Raw genomic sequence first — 19211 nt, 5'->3', positions numbered from 1 at the left:
GTGAAATTCTTGGGAGTGTGTGCTTTTCTGATTGCATCCAGCTTTCCCTTAGTTGGATGTAAACCATCTTTGTCGACTCTGTACCCTAAGTACCCCACTGAGTTTTTAAATAACTCACATTTGCGAGCAGACACTCGTATTCTGTGTTTCTCTAGCCATTTGAGGACTTCATTCAATATGTTATTATGAATTTGCCTATTTGGTGCTGAAATTAGTATGTCATCTAAATAACATACAACCCCTTCAATACCTTGCAAAATCTGGTTCATCACCCCTTGGAATATAGCAGGGGTGGAAGACACTCCAAACGGTAGCCTATTAAATTGATTTAGGCCTAGATGAGTATTTATAGTCAAACATGACTTGGACTCCTCATCTAGTTCAAGCTGTAAATAGGCATTCGTAAGATCCAGTTTTGAAAAGATCTGACCACCTGTCAGTGTTGTGAACAAATCTTCTATATTCAGCAATGTATTGGGGACATTACCCTCTAGAACCTGGTTTATGGTTACTTTATAATCACCACACAATCTTATCTTATCATCAGACTTAGGTACAACAACAATGGGTGTAGCCCAATTACATCGATCTATCTTACAAATAACGTTTTTAGTCTCTAGTCTTTTGAGTTCTTGCTCAACTTTCTCCTTGAGTGCATATGATACGGAATGTGGCTTGTAGTAAACCGATCTAGCGTCCTTCTGTACCCTGACACTCGCCTTGAAGCCTTGGATCGGACTGCCCATTTCGCAGAACACTTTCGGATACTTCTTGATAACTTCATCCGTTGATGAAAATCTCGCTTCCACACAGAAAATCTTACTCCAATCCAGCTTAAGTGAGCTCAACCAATTTCTTCCTAGTAAGGCAGGCTTGTCTCCTTTCACTACTTTTAGAGGCAAGTTCTGAAATTGACCTTTATATTTCACCGGTACGGTGTTACGACCTGCCACAGGAATTTTCTCTCCCAAGTAGCCTCGCAGCTCTATCTTGGATTTCTCCAGTTGGAAATCATGAAATTTTTTGAGTTACAGCGACTCCAGTACTACACTCACGGTTGCACCCGTGTCAATTTCCGTAGGTATCTGAATCCCGCAACATCTATGTGGATTTTGATGCTTTCCGAATCGCTGTCCGTTAACCTCGTGCTCCTGATGACATGTAACTCTACTATCTCCTCGTCCTGTTGTTGTTCTTCCATGCTATGTAGTCTCTTGGGATTTCTACTCATAGCTTTGAACGCTGGACTCATAGCTTTGGAAGCTGGTTTACCCTTCAGTCGGCATGCCTTCACAAGATGCCCAGTCTTCCGATAGAAGAAACACTCTGCCTTCACGTATGGACAACTTTGAGCAATGTGTTGTCCCAGGCACCTATAGCACAACTTTGACATTCTGTTAGAATTTCCAGTTTCTGAGACTTTGGGCCTCCACCGTCTTTTACCTTGAACCTGCAGGTGATTTACCTCGGTTGACTGACGACCGTAATTATTATTTAATTCTCGGGAATATTGTTCGGCCATGCCCATCGACCTCGCTGTCTGACAAGCAATCTCAAAAGTCAAGTCATCCGTCGTCAATAACTTCCTTCTGATCGCATCATTTTCACCCCACAAATAAAATGATCCCGTAATGCACGGCTTTGAAAGTTTCCAAAATTACAGTGCATCGATAGCTTTTTTAATGCTATGATGTAATCATTGATACTTTCATCAGCCTTTTGATTCCAAATCCCAAAACGATAGCTTATGCAATTTCTAACGATTTGGGGTTATAGTGCTGCTCCAGCTTCATTAAAATCTCTTTAAGCATTGTGTCCTTTGGCTCATCAGGCACAAGCAGATTTACAAGGGTTTCGTATAATGCCAGACCCGCCTCCGATAAGAAGATCGCTTTCTTACGTTCCAACACAGCCCGGTTCTGGATTACATTATCTGGAACTTCGATTATGTTATTTGCAGTGAAATACATTTCTAGCCGATCCACATACGCTTTAAAACGTTCCCGGTCATGTCTATATTCCCCCAAATGTCCTATTACACCATCCATTTTAATCTCTAGCTGTTCACACCGTGTGCTGTATTTTACCTCGGATTTTTGTAGCTTTTTCCAAAGACAGAAATTCAAAAGTCTCTGTCGGCTGGCTGAATCCTTTACCAACAAAATTTAAGCTTTAATCATCTGAAAAATCCCATCTCGCCGCCAAATGTAATATATTCACAGAGCACAAGCACACACAGCTTCCTACATGGCAGGCAGCTCTCTCGGACGCCTCCGGAGATCTGCCTGGTTCTGTTTAATTATTAACTGTGCAATTGCAGTACACAATACGTCCACATCCACAGTGTGGCGCTACAAACATTACAAGCTGACAGACATTACAGCCAGAAGGAGCACTCCTGCTTCTGCCCCACTAAGGAAAGTTTTTAACTTAACTTAGAGGACCTCCTCTTCTTACTCACAAGGATTGGACAGGTTAGATGCAGGAAGAATGTTCCCAATGTTGGGGAAGTCCAGAACCAGGGGTCACAATCTAAGGGTAAGGGTTAAGCCATTTAGGACCGAGATGAGGAAAAACTTCTTCACTCAGAGTTGTGAACCTGTGGAATTCTGTACCACAGAAAGTTGTTGAGGCCAGTTCGTTAGATATATTCAAGAGCGAGTTAGATGTGGCCCTTACGGCTAAAGGGATCAAGTGGAGAGAAAGCAGGAAAGGGGTACTGAAGTTGCATGATCAGCCATGATCTTATTGAATGGTGGTGCAGGCTCGAAAGGCCAAATGGCCTACTCCTGCACCTATTTTCTATGTTTCTATGTTTCTATGTTTATTGAGCCCTGCTCAGTAGGTCACTAAAATGCCATCGTGATCCTAATAACCCTGATTTGCATGTATTAATGAAAGCTAAGCTTTTGTGCATCTATTTTAACTGCGTACCTGCCCCAATTCCCGCCTGGTAGAGTGGGATAAAATTCTCCCCATGTGTTCAGCAAAATGGAGAGATGTTAATGGTGGAAAATGGAACTCTTTTTCATTCATTACAGTCAGTGCCAGCATTAAGCCCACCAAACGTGGCACAGTCTGGATTTGATGAAAGGAAACGCTCCGAATGTACTGACATTGTACCCTAACCCAAAGCAGCAGAAAAATCCCGACTACATTAGTGAAATTTTCATTTCCTAGCTAGGCAATCCTTGTGCTTTATCTGAGTGGCATAATTAAATTATAGGCAATTTTGTCCTGTGGACTTTCCCATACCAGAAAGTGAACTGACATTGCACAAATGTATTTTATTCATGGCACTAACTGCGTAGCAGTCTAGTTTTGAACCAATGTTCCACATGGATATTGTGCCACTGGTCTCGGAAAAGATCTCATCATCATCATAGGCAGTCCATCGGACTCGAGGAAGACTTGCTCCACTCTAAAAATCAATTCTCAGGTGGCTGAACAGTCCAATACGAGAACCACAGTCCCTGTCACACGTGGGACAGATAGTCATTGAAGGAAGGGGTGGATGGGACTGGTTTGCCGCACGTTCTTTCCGCTGTCTGCGCTTGATTTCTGCACGTTCTCGGCGATGAGACGCGAGGTGCTCGGCGCCCTCCCGGATGCACTTCCTCCACTTAGGGCGGTCTTTGGCCAGGGACTCCCAGGTGTCAGTGGGGATGTCCGTACTTTATCAGGGAGGCTTTGAGGGTGTCCTTGTAACGTTTCCTCTGCCCGCCTTTGGCTCGCTTGCCATGAAGGAGTTCCAAGTAGAGCGCTTGCTTTAATCTATAACAAGATCTCTAACAATTTGGGACTATTCAATGGCATGTTACACGTTTTTGGAGTTCTGGCTATCATAACGTCATACAGCAGAACTGTACATATGGTGGACTTTTAAAGGAATTGAACCCCCCACACCCCCCCAAATCCCACCCCACTCCATTCCTCACGTTAAAACACACAAAATACCAAAAGCCCCAGACTGGTCAAAAGTAGCTTACTAGGGGTTTGTATGGGAGACAACTTTGAAGAAAAAAATTTAATTTCTCAGCATCTTATGCAAACTTATTAAATAGGTGAAAACGAACAATTTCCTGTGAATATATCATAAATACAGTTTTCAGTTTCAACATATATATATATATATTAGTGAGAAATATCAATAAACAGGAAGAAAATATCAACTAGAAGCTCAAGTAAACAAATGGATCACAGCAACACTCTCAACATCTAGCAGAAACATTGAATATATAGCACTCTACATAGTTTTTAAAAAATGTATTAGTTCATGGCAACTGAGTAGTCATCTCAGACCAAGTAAGGGCAGCATTAGTGAACCAGATAACGGGCTGAAATTTCAGCACAGTACTGTGGGAATGAGATGTTATATATTCATATGAGATGTTAAGTGACTGGATGTTGAGGTGGGCGTTAAAGATTCTGTGGCACTATTTGAATAAGTACAAATTCTCCTGCTGCCTTGGTCAACATTTCAGTGCCTACCTATAAATTAACTGTTGGTGGGACATCACTGTGTGCAAAATGGTACCGTGACAGCAATGTGTTGCATGTGAAGCACTTTAGGATTTAGAGAGGCATGATTCTATATAAATGCAAATTCTTTCTTTAGCACCTTATGTTCTGAACTGTACTGTATATCATTTTCTAAGGAATTATATTACACTATGGGGTACAGTAGCATAGTGGTTAATGTTACTGGACTGGTAATCCAGAGGCCTGGACTAATAATCTGGGGACATGTGTTCAAATCCCCCCTTATAGAAGCTGGGAATTTAAATTCAGTTAATTAAATAAAATTTTTAAAATCTAGAATTTAAAGATTGTCATAAAAACCCAACAAGCGTCTCCCTGACAACGGAGGCAGTGCGAGCCTGGAGCAGCTGGAGGGAGTTTGAAACATAAGCGTCTCCTTGACAACGGAGGCAGCACGAGCCTGGAGCAGTTGGAGGGAGATTTATACATCACCGTCTCCCTGACAACAGAGGCAGCTCAAGCCTGGATCTATTACAGGTCCTATCAAGAAGATAAAATGAGAAATAAAAAGTAATAAAATTATGACATCATAAGGATGGAGGACAGTGATTGGTTCTTCCAGATTAATTGAGTCACTGGACAGTGAATGAATCTTAATGAAAGCTAATAACTGATTTAATTTGCTTCGATTGTTGATTTTCTAATTTTAACTTAATTTATAATTATGGTATATATTAATTAATTTTAATTATAATTAATCTTTATTATATTGATTTCACTATTGTATACTCCTTATTGTATTATTTACAATGTAATTTGAGTTTCTTTTTTTCCAATTTTTTTTTTTAGTTGTTTTGCCTGTGTCGACCTGCGTGCACATTTAGGCTGCCACTTCGGACCCGAGTCTTTAATCTCTTTTTACACTTCCTTCTCGCGCTTTTTCTCTCTTTCCCTCAATGATCAATATCTAATGTGTTGTAAAATTGTTATGAAGTGCTTTGGGTCATTTTACTACGTTAAAGGCGCTATATAAATGAAAGTTATATAGCGCCTTTAACATTCAGCCATGAACTCATTGAATGGCGGTGCAGGCTAGAAGGGCCGAATGGCCTACTCCTGCACCTATTTTTCTATGTTTCTATGTTTATTATTAAAGTTATTGGCGCCGAAATTGGTGGAAGCTGAGTTCCATCCAAGTGCCGTCCAAAGGACCGCTGAGATCCTGACGGTACTTTGGGCGGAGATTTCATGGAAAGACCGCCCGGCAACAAAAAATGAGACTTCCGCCCAGAAAACTCGGTGGCAGCGGGCGGTATGTCTGCCAATTTCGGCCCCTATATCTGGATTGAACTAAAGCCATATAAATATAGATCTCTGCACATTAACCAGACATTTTATGAATACATAGAGCAAGACCCAAATATATAGAAATTTGTTGACTTTATTTTGTAAGGGTGAGATTTATAAAACTAATTTTTGAACAAAATGGGCACCGATCTGAAATTAAAAAGACGTGAGAGATTTGCACATAAAACTCAATTACTTAGAGCCTGATTTTCCTGTTATCAAAATTAGCAAGAAATCATTTTTTCTTTTCAAACTTAATAAACTATAATGAAATTGAGCTGCCATGTGGATTTTGAAAATGTGACAGTCAACCTGACATAATGGTGCCTTAAATCTTCTCAAGCAGCTAAAGAGTCACTTAACCCATAGAAATATTATAACATGTATTAATTCAGCTTTGGAGTGAGTACTTTTGAAAAAAGAATGCCAGATTACTCTTCCATTCTATTCCCCACTTTCACCACTGTGAGACTGCAAAATCTTTTCTTTTGTTAAGCTCTCTAAATCCAGGTTTGACAATTGGCCAGGTGTTGCATATCCTTTCAATGTCACTTTGCAGTTGCAAAATGTTAGACAAGTTCAATATTGTAATGTATGCACCTGTGAGTATGCTCACAGGTTTGTAGAGCTGTTGCATTGTGAGTTGCCAGTTACGTGATGTTCACAAGACTCAATAAAACCCCAGTCTGTTGGGTCTAGGTCATCCACGATGAGGTATGCAGTTGTGAGCCTAATGGATGAACTGGTAACGTGTATTGTGATTGTTAAACCTTTGCTAATAAATCAACTAGTTGTTAATAGCAATGTGTTGCTATGAATTCTTAAGCAAAGAACCCATGAAGCAAATACATTACAAATATCAATGATCTCAAATGAGGCCTTAAACAAGTTAAATTGGATCATTTCACTCCTTCTGCAGTGATAGAAGTGTACAGAACAGCACAAGAGACAAAACAAATTGCCTGTTGGCACATTCTCCTGATTTTCAAATTATTCATGTCTACTGTTCCACTAAGACTAATGATCACAGGAATATCTGGACACCCAGTGGCTTAGGTTTCATCATGTGACTTTGCAGCAGCGGCTGGAATGCTCTGTTGCTATGTGAGGTTGTGTGCAAGCTGCCAGGGTAACGGGCGATGAACCGAGAAGATGTGAATGTGGACAATTTGATCCTTGGTTCAGACAGCTGGTTGCTTGTGGCCTTTACTAACTGGTCCCTCGGCACCGAGTCCGCTCCACCCATTAGACCAGAGATGATACAGATTGACTCTGGGGGTGCACATTCACAAATCTTTGAAGGTGGCAGGGAAAGTTGAGAATGTGGTTTCGAAAGCATATGGGATACTTGGCTTTGTAAATAGGGGCATTGACTACAAAAACAAGGAAGTCATGCTAACCCTTTACATATCACTGGTTAGGCTTCAGCTGGAGTATTGTATACAATTCTGGGCATTGCATTTAAGGAAGGTGTCAAGGCCTTGGAGAGAGTACAGACAGAGGAGGTTTATCAGTATGATACCAGGGATGAGGAACTTCATTTATGTGGAAGAGATTGGAGAAGCTGGGATTGTTCTCCTTAGAGTAGAGAAGGTTGAAGGGAGACCTAGTCGAGGTATTCAAAATATGAGGGGTTTTGATAGAGCAACTAGGGAGAACCTGTTGCCTCTGGCAAGTGGGTCAGTAACCAAAGGTATAGATTTAAAATAATTGGCAAAAGAAGGGTTGTTAAGATCGGGAACACATTACCTGAAAGAGAGGTGGAAGCAAATTCCATAGGAAATTTCAAAAGACAATTGGACATGTGCTTGGTGAGAACTAATTTGTATGGTCATGGGGTCATGCAATGAGACCTGGGTGTCATGGTACATCAGTCATTGAAAGTTGGCATGCAGGTATAGCAGGCGGTGAAGAAGACAAATGGCATGTTGGCCTTCATAGCGAGAGGATTTGAGTATAGGAGCAGGGAGGTCTTACTGCAGTTGTAGAGGGCCTTGATGAGGCCACACCTTGAATATTGTGTACAGTTTGGTCTCCTAATCTGAGGAAGGATATTCTTGCTATTGAGAGAGTGCAGCGAAGGTTCAGCAGACTGATTTCCGGGATGATAGGACTGACATATGAAGAACGACTGGATCGACTAGGTTTATATTCACTGGAATTTAGAAGAATGAGAGGGGATCTCATAGAAATATATACAATTCTGACGGGATTGGACAGGTTAGATGCAGAAAGAATGTTCCCGATGTTGGGGAAGTCCAGAACCAGGGATCACAGTCTAAGGATAAGGGGTAAGCCAATTAGGACCGAGATGAGGAGAAACTTCTTCACTCAGAGAATTGTGAACCTGTGGAATTCTCTACCACAGAAAGTTGTTGAGGTCAGTTCGTTAGATATATTCAAGAGGGAGTTAGATGTGGCCCTTACGGCTAAAGGGATCAAGGGGTATGGAGAGAAAGCAGGAATGGGGTACTGAAGTTGCATGATCAGCCATGATCATATTGAATGGTGGTGCAGGCTCAAAGGGCCAAATGTCCTACTCCTGCACCTATTTTCTATGTTTCTGTGTTTCTAAAATGCTGAAATGCGATTAAATTGGACAACACTTTTAAAGAGGCACTGGTAAGATGGCCGAATGGCCTTCATCTGTGCTGTAATATCCGATTCTATGACTCTTATCATTATGGTGAGGATTTGCAGCATCAGCACAGAGCAAATAGGAGTTGCCAATTGTATGTCAGAATTTCCACACCCCATTTACATTTTAACAATTATTAATGTTATATGAAAATTATGTAACTGAAGGGAGTTTCTGTTGGATGTCACAGGAATGACTGACATGGCAGTAAAGCTAGCAAGATCACAAAAAGTCAGTATGCTCACAGGTTTGTAGACCTGTTGCATTGTGAGTGGTTTAGCTAGTCACATGATGTTCACAAAACTCAATAAAACCCCAGTCAGTTGAGTCTAGGTCATCCACGATGAGGTATGCATTTGTGAGCCTAGTGGATGAACTGGTAATGTGCAGTGTGATTGTTAAAGCTTTGTTAATAAAAATAGTTCTTAAAAGTAATGTGTTGCTATGAATTCTTAAGCAAAGAACCCATGAAGCAAATACATTACAGTCAGATAGAGAAGAAGCATGTTACAAAAAATAGGCTTTCTAAATACAACAGCGAGAGATAAATTTACATCAGATCAAAGGATCTGGGCCCAGAACAGTTGCAGTTGCAACACTGTCCTCAATCGATATTTTACAAATAAAAGAATGCAAAATACCAGACAGATTGAATTCAAAAATAGAAGATGATGGGACAGATTCCGACAATGACATATATTAAAAAAACTGTCCAATATATTCCATTTGAGAGTCCTGAATATTTGAGTTTTCATGATCTTATCTATTCTAAACTTTCCTGGTTTAGTGTATGTTTAATAATAGAGTAAAATAAGTCAAAAAACATAGAAACATAGAAAATATGTGCAGGAGCAGGCCATTCAGCCCTTCGAGCCTGCACCATCATTCAATATGACCATGGCTGATCATTCAACCTCAGTACCCCATTCCTGCTTTATCTCCATACCCCTTGAGCCCTTTAGCTGTAAGGGCCACATTTAATTCCCTTTTGAATATGTCCAACGAACTGGACTCAACAACTTTCTGTGGCAGAGAATTCCACAGGTTAACCACTCTCTGAGTGAAGAAGTTTCTCCTCATCTCGGTCCCTATATGGCTTACCCCTTACCCTTAGACTGTCACCTGGTTCTGGACTTCCCCAACATCGGGGACATTCTTCCTGCATTTAACCTCTCCAGTCCCGTCAGAATTTTAGACATTTCTATGAGAACCCCTCTCATTCTTCTAAATTCCAGTGAGTATAAGCCTAGCCGATCCAGTCTTTCCTCATATGTCAGTCCTGCCATCCCGGGAATCAGTCTGGTGAACCTTCGCTGCACTCCCTCAATAGCAAGCACGTCCTTCCTCAGATTAGGAGACCAAAACTGCACATAATACTCAAGGTGTGGTCTCATCAAGGCCCTGTACAACTGCAGTAAGACCTCCCTGCTCCTATACTCAAATCCCCTTGCTGTGAAGGCCAGCATGCCATTTTCTTTATTTACTGCCTGCTGTACCTGCATGCCTACCTTCAATGACTGATGTACCATGACACCCAGGTCTCATTGCACCTCCCCTTTTACGAATCAGTCACCATTTAGATAATAATCTGCCTCCCTGTTTTTGCCCCCAAAGTGGATAAGCTCACATTTATCCACATTATACTGCATCTGCCATGCATTTGCCCATTCATCTAACCTGTCCAAGTCCCCCTGCAGCCTCCTAGCATCCTCCTCGCAGCTCGCACTGCCACCCAGCTTAGTGTCATCTGCAAACTTGGAGATATTACATTCAATTCCTTCGTCTAAATCATTAATGTATATTGTAAATAGCTGGGGTCCCAGCACTGAACCCTGCGGCACCCCACTAGTCACTGCCTGCCATTCTGAAAAGGACCCATTTATTCCCACTCTTTGCTTCCTGTCTGCCAACCATTTCTCTATCCACGTCAATACACTACCCCCAATACCATGTGCCTTAATTTTGCACACTAATCTCTTGTGTGGGACCTTGTCAAAAGCCTTTTGAAAGTTCAAATACACCACATTCACTGGTTCTCGCTTATCCACTCTACTAGTTACATCCTCAAAAAATTCTAGAAGATTTTTCAAGCATGATTTCCCTTTCATAAATCCATACTGACTGGGACCGATCCTGTCACTGCTTTCCAAATGCACTATTAAATCTTTAATAATTAATTCCAGCATTTTCCCCACCACCAATGTCAGACTAACTGGTCTATAATTCCCTGTTTACTCTCTCCCTCCTTTTTTTAAAAGTGGGGTTACATTAGCTACCCTCCAATCCATAGGAACTGATCCAGAGTCCATGGAATGTTGGAAAATGACCAACAATGCATCTACTATTTCTAGGGCCACTTCCTTAAGTACTCTGGGATGCAGACTATCAGGCCCTGGGAATTTATCGACCTTCAGTCCCTTGAATTTCCCTAACACCATTTCCTGACTAATAAGGATTTCCCTCCGTTCCCCCTTCTCGCTAGACCCTCAGTCCCCTAGTATTTTCGGGAGATTATTCGTGTCTTCCTTAGTGAAGACAGAACCAAAGTATTTGTTCAATTGGTCTGCCATTTCCTTGTTCCCCATTATGAATTCACCTGATTCTGACTGCAAGGGTCTTCACTAATCTTTTTCTCTTCACATATCTATAGAAGCTTTTGCAGTTAGTTTTTATGTTCCCTGCAAGCTTACTCTCATACTCTATTGTCCCCCTCCTAATTAAACCCTTAGTCCGCCTCTGCTGAATTCTAAACCAGTCCTCAGGTTTGCTGCTTTTTCTGGCCAATTTATATGCCTCTTCCTTGGATTTAACACTATCCCTAATTTCCCTTGTTAGCCACGGTTGAGCCACTTTCCCCGTTTTATTTTTATGCCAGACAGGGGTGTACAATTGTTGAAGTTCATCCATGTGATCTTTAAATGTCTGCCATTGCCTATCCACCGTCAATCCTTTAAGTAAATGCTGAGGAGGTAATAAAACAACAACTCCTGCATTTACATAACCCCTTTAACATAGAAAAAGGATTTCAAGGTGTTTCATAGAAACGGGAAACGTAACCAGACAAAAATGTCGACACTACTTATCAGATGATGATTAATGTTTACATCACATATGCCACAAGGGAAGGTGGGAGTTTCAAGAATGGGGAGTAGCGCAGAGATTCACGCAAGGGCAGGTAATAATTATTCAATGTCTGTGATACTGGGTGAGGTTTCAGCTGTAAACAGATTAAACAGCAATTCTGACACAACACTCAACATGCCCTCAGAGAATCTATGATGAATTCATAGATAAGGTTACATTTCAAAACAGTCTTTTAGAAAGAAGAATGTGTTTCAGCAGTTGATCATTTCCACAAATGTGTGTATTTATCAAGGAACAAGGAATGTTTTAAATTTATTTAACATTTCAGATCAGATACAGTGGTGGTCAGCTGCACAGTGGTATCCTTTCCTCTTAAAAAAAGAAAGAGTTTCATTTATATAGCACCTTTAATGACTTCAGCTCGTCCCAAGATGCTTTACAGACAATGAAGTACTTCTTGAAGTGTAGCCATTATTGTAATGTATCATCCAGAGGAGTGCAGATAGACAGCTCTCAATGCCGCTTTTTCCAAAGGGGTCAAACGCGGAGGTACATAAGAACATAAGAACATAAGAAATAGGAGCAGGAGTAGGCCATACGGCCCCTCGAGCCTGCTCCACCATTCAATAAGATCATGGCTGATCTGATCATGGACTCAGCTCCACTTCCTTGCCCACTCCCCATAACCCCTTATCCAGTTATCATTGAAGAAACTGTCTATTTCTGTCTTAAATGTATTCAATGTCCCAGCTTCCACAGCTCTCTGAGGCAGCGAATTCCACAGATTTACAACCCTCAGAGAAAAAATTTCTCCTCCTTTTTGTTTTAAATGGGTGGCCCCTTATTCTAAGATCATGCCCTCTAGTTCTAGTCTCCCCCATCAGTGGAAACATCCTCTCTGCATCCACCTTGTCAAGCCCCCTCATAATCTTATACGTTTCGATAAGATCACCTCTCATTCTTCTGAATTCCAGTATGGCATTTAATTATGCCATTCTGGAGTGCAGCATCCTCCCGCCACCATTACACACACCACGTGCCGAGAGAGGCTCCGCCATTTGTCTGCGCTCCTCTGGCCGTGCCTCGGGCCTCTGAATGTCTCTGTGATCTACCAGAATTCTCTTCTGCCTTCTTCTGCGACCCATCTCGATTCAGTGAAAAACAAAGATGCAGCAGGGAGCAGTGGAAAAGTGTGAGTGAGGCCCCAGTGTCTGTCCTCAACCGGGAACTAATGCCTGGGAGAGTGAAGCTTTGCCTCAAGCCTCCTGCTCTCACTCTCCACACCTCGGATCTCTCACCATCTCTCCCAAAGGCGCTGCTTAGTGCCGAGCTCATGGTCCATATTCCACCGTATGCAAACAGGTCCATACAGCAGAGCCTGGTCTCCAGTCGTCTTGGTCCCCTTTGCCATTGGGCCAAGACCTTGCTTTACTAAGCCCGAGTGGTAGCCAGTGTGCAACGGCCACTCCACGTTAAAAGAACTCATTCACAGGCATCTTCCACCCTTCAAAATTTTCAGGCATAGAACGTCAGGACCCTCATGGACAACCCCAACAGCGACAGACTGGAACGTCACACTGCCATCGTTGCCCAGGAACTCAGAAGTTACGACGTGGACTTCGCCACCCTAAGCGAGACCCAGCGGGCAGGGGAAGGCCAGCTCAAAGAACAAGGTGATGGTTACACCTTCTTCTGGAAAGGTAAACCAGAAGAAGAACGCCGCCTCCATGGAGTTGGATTCGCCGTCAAGAATGAGCTGGTGGGACGTCTCAGAGACTTCCCCTGTGGGATTAGCGAACGTCTCATGATTCTTCGGCTCACCCTAGCCCGGAACCAGTGCGCTACGGTCATCAGTGCTTATGCCCCAACACTGGAAGCTACAGACGAGACCAAAGAGGAATTCTACTCCAGCCTCAAACAATCACTGTCCCGAGTCCCAACAGACAACAAGCTGATCCTCCTTGGCAATTTCAAAGCCAGAGTGGGAAAGGACACAGGCCTCTGGGGAAGTACGATCGGCAGAGAGGGTGTAGGGAAATCCAACTCCAGCTCCTGACAAAATGCATAGAACATGGCCTTGTCATCACCAACACTTTGTTCCATCAGAGAGACAAGTACAAGGCATCATGGCAACACCCTCGCTCCAAGCACTGGCATCTGCTCGACTACATCATCGTCCGAGCAAGGAACTGCAAGGACGTGCGCATCACCCACGCCATGACAGGAGCCGACGACTGCTGGACAGACCACCGCCTAATCCGTTCCATCATCAACATCAATATCGCCCCAAAGCAGCGACGGCAGCATAAACAATGCCGCAGGAAAATCAACACTGGGACACTCAAAGACCCTGATAAGAAAGCACTATTCAGCCAGCACCTCACTGCCAACCTGGTGACTCGCAGTGATCCAGAGACACAGAGTGTCCACAGCGCCTGGTCTGCCCTCAAGGCCTCCATAATCAGCACCTGCGAAGAGACGCTCGGTCACTCAACCAGGAAACACCAAGACTGGTTTGATAAGAACGACCAGGAGATTCAGGAGCTAATAAGCCGCAAGCGCAGGGCATTCTTGAACTGGAAACAGCAACACAACTCGAGGGCAAGAAAACAGCTCTACAGACGGCTGAAAATTCCCGCTCTAAAGAATAGGTGGTGAGTGGAGAAAGCACAGGAGATCCAGCAGTTAGCCAACAACCACGACGTGCGAAGGTTCTTCAGCGCAGTCAAGACCACCTACGGCCCATGCAGCAAGGCCCTACCCCACTGCTGGCCAAGAACAGTGAGGTACTCATCAAGGACAGAGAGGCAGTCAGTGTCCATTGGAAGGAGCATTTCGAAGATCTCGTTAACCGAGATTCTGTCTTCAACGCAAGTGCCCTCAACTCCATCCCGCAGCATGATACCCGCCACCATCTCAGCACAAACCCCAGCCCAGCACGAGGTAGAAAAGGCCATCTGTCAGCTCAAGACCAACAAGGCAACAGGAGCAGATGGAATTCCCGCTGAAGCACTAATGCATGGTGGAGAAACACTATTGGCATGAATACATGACCTAATTTCTCTTATCTGGAAGGAGGACAGCATGCCAGGAGATCTCAGAGACGCCGTGATCGTGATCATCTTCAAGAAAGGGGACAAGGCCGACTGCGGTAACTGCAGAGGAATCTCGGCCACAGTGAAAGTCATTGCAAGAATCCTCCTCAATCGTCTTCTCCCTGTGGCTGAAGAGCTCCTCCCAGAGTCACAATATGGATTCCGTCCAGTACGGGGTACAACGGACATGATCTTCATCGCATGACAACTACAAGAGAAATGCAGGGAACAGCACCAACCCTTGTACATAGCCTTCTTTGACCTCACAAAGGTCTTTGACACTGTCAACCGTGAGGGTCTTTGGAGCATTCTCCTCCATTTCGGCTACCCTCAAAAGTTTGTCACCATCCTCAGTCTGCTCCACAATGACATGCAAGCCGTGATCCTGACCAACGGATCCACCACAGACCCAATCCACGTCCGGACTAGGGTCAAGCAGGGCTGCGTCATCGCATCAATGCTCTTCTCGATCTTCCTTGCTGCAATGCTTCATCTCACCCTCAACTAGCTCCCCGCTGGAGTGGAGCTAAATTATAGAACCATTGAGAATCTGTTCAACCACCGCCGCCTCCAGGCCAGATCCAAAGTCGTCCCATCCTTTGCCATTGAACTACAGTACGCAGACGACGCTTGCGTCTGCGCACACTTGGAGTCTGAACTCCAAGCCATCAGCAACACCTTCGCTGAGGCATACGAGAGCATAGGCCTTACACTTTACCTCTACCAACCTGCCCCCACCACATAGTACCATCCCCGGTTATCAAAATCCACGACGAGGCCTTGGACAACGTGGACCATTTTCCATACCTCGGAAGCTTACCGCCAGCAAGGGCAGACATCGATGACGAGGTCCAACACCGCCTTCAGTGTGCCAGCGCAGCCTTCAATCATCTGAGGAAGAGAGTGTTTGAAGACCAGGACCTCAAATCTGGCACCAAGCTTATGGTCTACAGGGCAGTAGTGATACCTGCCCTCCTGTATGGCTCAGAGACGTGGACTATATATAGCAGACACCTCAAAACGCTGGAGAAGTACCACCAGCGCTGCCTCCGCAAGATCCTACAAATCCATTAGTCGGATAGATGCACCAACGTCAGTGTTCTTGCTCAGGCCAACATCCCCAGTATCGAAGCACTTACCATGCTCGATCAGCTCCATTGGACAGGCCACATCGTCCGCATGCCCGACACAAGACTCCCTAAACAAGCGCTCTACTCGGAGCTTTGGCAGGGCAAGCGAGTCCCAGGTGGATAGAGGAAATGCTTCAAGGACATCCTCAAAGCCTCCTTGATAAAATGCAACATCCCCACCGACACCTGGGAATCCCTGGCCCAAGACTGCCCAAAGTGGAGGAAGCGCTGAGCAACTCGAGTCCCATCGCCGAGAGCAAGCAGAAACCAATGTAGACAGCGGATGGAGCGTGCGGCAAACCAGTCCCACCCACCCTTTCCTTCAACCACTGTCTGTCCCACCTGCGACAGAGACTGTAATTCCCACATTGGACTCTTCAGTCACCTAAGAACTCAGTTTTAGAGTGGAAGCAGGTCATCCTTGACACTGAGGGACTGCCTATGATGATGATAATCCACATTATATGAATGTATCTAGGATAAAACAGCGTCGAGGCATAAACGGAATATACGCAGCTGAGAAACCTCCATTTACTAGTTTGCAATTTCCTCAGTCTAAAAGTTTCATTCATAAAATGATTACCATGGCGACCAACTTTTATTATTACAAAACAGTCTAACATGATTTCACTTTTATAGTATGCCTTTAAAGGAGAATGAAATAACTTGCCTCTTTCATGACCTCAGGATGTCCCAAGACGCTTTACAGCCGATGAAATATTTTTGGAGTGTAGTCACTATTGTAATGTGGGAAACGCGGCAGCCAATTTGCGCACAGCAAGCTCCCACACAGCAATGCGGTAATGGTCAGATAATCTGTTCTAGGTATTCGTTGAGCGATGAAAATTGGTTTTGTTACTGAACTAATCTCCTGCTCTTCTAAAAATGTCATTCATAAAAAGATTACTACGGCAACCATCTTTTGTTATTACAAAACTGTCTAAAACAGAAATGATTTGCAGTTATGGTATTCCTTTAAAGGAGAAAGAAGCATTCATTTAGCACCTTTCACGACCTCAAGATGTTCCAAAGCATTTTACAGCCCAGGAAGTGTAGTCACTGTAGTAATGTAGGAAACCAATTTGTGCACAGCAAGGTCCCACAAACAGTAATAAGATAAATGACCATATAATCTGTTTTTCGTGATGTTGGTGGAGGAATAAATATTGGCATTTATGCACCAATAAAAATATTCCAGGTGAACAATATTGGCATAGAAATTTTGGGTGGGCTTATTTTTGGGCGCATGGGGCGGGGGGGGGGGGTGGGGGTGGGGGAGGGGGGGTGGGGAGGCGTGCGGGGATTTAACCCTGGTGAATAAGGAGGCCAAAGGCGGCCCCAATGTTGGGCCTCGGGCTGTGGAGAGTAAGAGGCAGCTTGCCCAGCAAGATCGGGCTATTGTGGCAAGGGCTGCTGCAGCAGGTAAGTAATGAAGGGGGGCTAGATTCACAAGCTGGGAAGGGGATGATTGCTAACTGGTGTGGGGGGGGGGGGGGGGGGTTGGGGGGTGAGGGGATTGCGAGCTGAGGGGTGGGTGGGTGTGTGGGGAGGTGGGAGGATTGCTAGCCAGGAGGGAGAGATCTGGCCGTAGGCCAGGGAGAAGTGATCGATGGGCGGCGAGGGGGGTTGAGAGCAAACAAAGGCTGGGTCAGGGTGTTCGGTGTGCAGGTCGGGGTGGATCAGTATCCAGTGACAGGGTGGGGGGGGTGAGCGGCCTGTGTTCTTTTAACGTGGGGTCAGGAGGGGCACACCTACTCATCTCAACCCCAGATCCAAGTCAGTATGGGAGCCTTCCTGCCAGTTAGTGCCACATTGAGCAGAGCAAGTTCAGCACGTGCCACTTGGGTGATCAAAGATTGAAAACGGGTACTACAAGAAGCACAGAATTATAATTTAAATAAATTATTTCCACACTTCAATGTTGCTGACATGCGCAACCACTTTAACCAATATGGCAGGCACTGCACTTCTGGCCAGAAATGTGCGTGTGCTTCCTGACCGCCATACTGGATGGTCAGCAGGTCATGTAGCGCCCAAAAAATGTCCATTAGCTCCACACCTTGCTTACTATCAAATTTAGCAGAGTGCAGTTATACTGCCATCTGTGCATCACTGCAAAGTGCTTCCCTCTGTGCAGCAATGATAGTATAGCGCCAGAGGCAGGTCCTCAACGGGTCTAATAGCGTTATGAGAACTGAGGGAGAAGTCTGTCCTCCATCCTTGGGGTTTGATGCCGCACAGAATATAACCTCAGTGAGGCGTCAAATCGGGTTTACAAAGAGCTTGGGCGCAGAGCTCGCTCCTGGGTTTGAGAGTCCAATTTACAGCCAGAGAGGGAAAAATTCCACCGCGCCCCATTTGGGGGCAGCACCATCCGCGAGGTGACCCACCCCGCTTTCGAAATTGGGGTTACCGCCCACTGAGAGGAAGTGGAGCACAAACGCACGTGCTCCACTTCCTCTCTGGGGTGCTAACAGGGCGAGAACAGAGGGAGCGGGGCGCAGCGCTACACACGTAGCGCTGCCGCGTAGGAGGGGCTCTCCCCCTTCATTAAAGGGGAGGGCCCAAATTTGCAACTCTGCGGGGACCTACCCTGAGACCACCAGGGAGCGGGGTGCCGTGCCACCAGCTCGGCACTCAAGCGGATTGCCAGGCTGCCAGATTGCGGCACGGACCCTGCGTTCAAAGCGCCAACGGGGCGCTCAGAAAAATGCCGTTACATTTCCAAGATGGCCGACACCTCCCCTTTAAGTAGCGCTCCGCGAACCTCCTGCTGCCCCGTTCACATCCCCTGAAGCTGCCGCTGTCATCGCCCGGCACAGCTTCAGGGGGCGCAGGCCAATTTTTGTTCCAGGTGAAAAGGGGCGCTGTGTAAGGTGATGGCATCGTCATCGCTGGCACAGCCAGTTGGGGGGGGGGGCGCTGCCAGTTACCGCCACTGCTAAATTCTGGCGGGATTTAGCAGGAGTCGTTAGCGGCGCCAAGCCCGGGCAAAAAGTTATTTGCGCCCCATTAGCACCCCCCACATTAACAGGAGGCGCAAACGACTCCAATTTCTCCCCCAAATGGTATTAACAAGATACTGTTGGCTGTGATTGGATACTATCACTACAAATCAGAGATCGTTCAGTCAAGTAAAATTGCACCCAAAGGGATCCATTTTCACAAGCCTGTTGCAAACCATTTGATAATCTGATCAGTTTGTATGTCCGTTTTTAGCGTGAGCAGTATTATCAGAAACTCTATCAGTATTATCAAATGGTCTGTAACTTAATTATGATTTTCACACGGTTGCACGCAAGATGAGATAAACAATAGAAAACAGCTTAGCAAACCTGTGGGCATGACGGCATCTCTGGGAGATAACGGATGCATGTTGGAAAATGTTTGATATTCCCTAGTAAGCAGACATCTGGCAATTTGCAATTAAATCTC

This window comes from Pristiophorus japonicus, chromosome 20, assembly GCF_044704955.1.
Source record: "Pristiophorus japonicus isolate sPriJap1 chromosome 20, sPriJap1.hap1, whole genome shotgun sequence".
NCBI lineage: Eukaryota > Metazoa > Chordata > Chondrichthyes > Pristiophoridae > Pristiophorus > Pristiophorus japonicus.
Note: the sequence above shows the minus strand (reverse complement) of the source record.